Source organism: Telopea speciosissima, chromosome 5 (assembly GCF_018873765.1).
Source record: "Telopea speciosissima isolate NSW1024214 ecotype Mountain lineage chromosome 5, Tspe_v1, whole genome shotgun sequence".
Lineage (NCBI taxonomy): Eukaryota > Viridiplantae > Streptophyta > Magnoliopsida > Proteales > Proteaceae > Telopea > Telopea speciosissima.
In genome coordinates, this window is record NC_057920.1 from 65,069,792 (window position 1) to 65,073,216 (window position 3,425).

Here is a 3,425-nt window from a genome sequence, read left to right on the forward strand (position 1 = left end):
TGCTAATAAGAGAGATTAATTAGAGGGTAGTTATCTCTTGTGCAACTTGCATTTTAAGATCAGATGATCTGATTTTTTTCTTTTTTTTCTTTTTTTGAAGAGAAGATAAAATTAACTAAGCAGAGAGATAATATTGTTTACAAATCAATAAGAAGACGTAAGAATCCCCATCGTTACAAAAAATAATTGTTTGAGAGTACAAATCCAACTAAGAAATATAAACTAAGTGCCAAGACCTTATAGATCCAGGGGGTTCCTTGATCGTGTCCTGCAATTCCTATGACACATTTCACATTAGTATGTTAATCCAACCTAGCTTATCAATGGCTTTTAAACCTTTAAGAAGTCCACGAGCTTCGGCTTCTATGAAATTGTCTGTCAAAATACTGTCTAATTCAACCAAAACAAATGAACTTTGATGCAAAATACAAACAAGCCCTGCCAGACTTGTTTCATATTTGATAATTGTACGTTTCAAGACAAGGCATTATATATATCAAAAAATTTCGTACAGTCAAGAGTCAAGACCCAAGACAACTAAGCAAGGTCAGGGCTAGTTTAAAACTGAGCAAAAGCTAATCCAACCTGAGTTTCAACTTTGCTTAAGTGGCTTATATCCTTCCAGATCAGTGTTCCAAATATTGATATCGGATCGGCCTTATCATCCAATACCAATACATGATCGATACCATATCTAAATAAGAGTAAAACCATTCAAAAATGAAAACCAAAGTGTCCAATGTGGCCAATCCTTATTGTATCGATATCGATCGAGACCGATACCAATATTTAAAACCATTTTCCAGGTAAAGGTCAGCTTGGGTCGAGAAAATGCAACCTTAAGACCCATTTGAATGAGCCCTACTTTAACCAAACAAACCTGAACCCTAGCTCAACAATGAACCCATGCAGCATGCCACATGGATATGCCCGGAGAATGAAACTCTTGGGATTTAAATTAATAATAACTAAAATTTAGAAAGAAAACTAATAAAATATCTGTGCAAAAGAAAAATAAAATGCATTTTGGTTAAGTTACAGTATTATACTTCTAATTGAGAAACACAAAAGGTAAATAGATTGAGAAAAGTATTCGAATTCAACAAAATACCACAGTTTCCATTCAATGCCAGAAATTAAGTGCAAATATACCACCTCCCATGTTTTTGTTATATGGCTAATGGGGTTCAATCTAATATATGGGTAATAGATGTACCAACCTAATATAAGATAGATTAAAGGGCTTGATTTAATGCATTCCCATAATTCTGAACCTTTTGACATATATATCAAGTACCTAACATTTCATATCAAAATCAAGCACCACATAGATTTGAGTAACGGAAAAGACTACCTAGGAGAGGAGCTTCTCTCTCTCTCTCTCTCTCTCTTAAGAAGAAGAAGAATTTTCAAGGGTTTTTCAATTCTTAATTTCACCACTCGACAAATTTCATTGGTTGAAACTTGAAATGTGAGTAAGAGACCTTCGGGTATTTGAGAAGTCGGTGTATAGTTTAACAAAGAATGAATAATATATGCGACAAACCCAAAACTTGTAACCAATACCTGCAATAGAAGATAAAGAGGAGAGAAGAGAGAATAGAATAAAAGAAAAACGAGGAAGAAGCGGATGAGACTGCACACGAGCAGAATCGTTTCACTGGCAATCCCCTATACCACTATCATATAATAACCAAACAAGTTGCATCTAAACAAAGAAAGTGACTCCTTGTACAACAAGAGAAAATAAATCCTACTCTAAGTAGGGAATAAAAATCTAACCTAACTAGAAAATAAGACAAATTAAAACTAAGAGATAATATCCAGCCTCGATAGGAACACTCCCCCTATCGTGGTATACATCAAACACCCATTTGTTTTTTTTTTTTATCAAATCTTGAGAAACTGTTTAAGGCATGATTCGCAATCTCCTATCTTACTGAACCCAACCGGTAGTCACCCAAAATAACAGGGATGAAATCCCACTAGAGGACTGAACCTGTCTCTGGCAGAGACCTTCAGGTAAGAACTGATAGTCACAGAAATACTCGCAGCACAGACAAGCTGATGGTTGCAGACTTGGCAGCTTGAGTCGCCCCCAAGAGAGGAACCATAGCGCAAATTCTCCGGTAGGAAGATCGATTCACGTCCTGTGGAGCTTTTATGCACCGGTGAAACAAGGAATGGGGACTGGGCTTAAGAAACTCAAACAGTGAAGGAGCAGGAAGAAAGAAGACAGTAACTACACCATGATAGGGGCACTCCCCCTATCGTGAATCGCAGAAACATACATTTGCACTCCGTGGAAGGATGATGTGGCAATTTTGAATGTTGGATGTTTAGAAATGATTTGGATTGACCACGTGTTAAATTTTTAACCCAAATTTATCATTTACCCTCCATGTAAATGTGTACCTTACCTTGAAGGGCCATGCATCACCACATTAATTTGTTCACTCTCTTGGTAGTTCAGAATTTTCAAATGCTTCATTTTCCATGTGGCAATCTCTGTGCAGAAACTAGACATTTGCGCAGAGAGCTCTGAGATTTATCTGTCCACCAAATTTCAACCCCATACAATTTGCCACGTGGTATAAATTGGTTTACCAAACCAGAGATCCTTCTTGGTTGGGCAACCTGCACATTTTTATGGTGTATGAGAAAAAAGTCAAAAAATCTGCAAAGTTTTTGACCCTGCAAGATTGTATTACTAGAATGGAGATAGATGCAAAAATAAAGCATATATGTACGTACAGTATGTAAAAAGGGAGAAAGCTCAAAGAAGTATTTTAGATAAAGTAAGCTGGAGGCATATGCTGCAATTTCAATGCTTTACAGTGTATATCTAATCCAAGCACCAAGCTTAGTAGTTTCTCAGATATGAAATTGCCCTTTATTCTTCATTAGGTCAGCCAAAGATCATTCTATCTATCATTCTCAGAGCAATTACACTCATACTTGAGTTTGGATACAAGTTATTCCCTACCATCAAGGCCGACTCAAATGCCAAAGCTCAAATCAACTGGGAACTACTGATTTGGGTGTTGGATCAAAGAACCTTTATGCATCAAGGAAATTACTGGCTTCCCCCCATCCAACACCAATCTGACTTCTATGGTTAATATGAGTTGAAGTTCATTCAGATTAATGATGTGCAAGGAAAACTTTTAACTACCAAACAGAAAGTCTATTCAACAGTTCAACTCTTAAAACTAGTAAATCATTACATTACCATACCAAACACACTGTTTTCAACTTCTGATAGACCACAGCAATCATAGAAAATTATTTCTCATTCTCCCCACCATACACTGCTGCAATTTCTCTATATGAAAGAGTTTTAAGGGTTTTCTTTTATGGTTTTCTAAGCCACTTCCTACACATATATACCCAAAAATTTATTAGAATGGCAAAAGCATGGACAA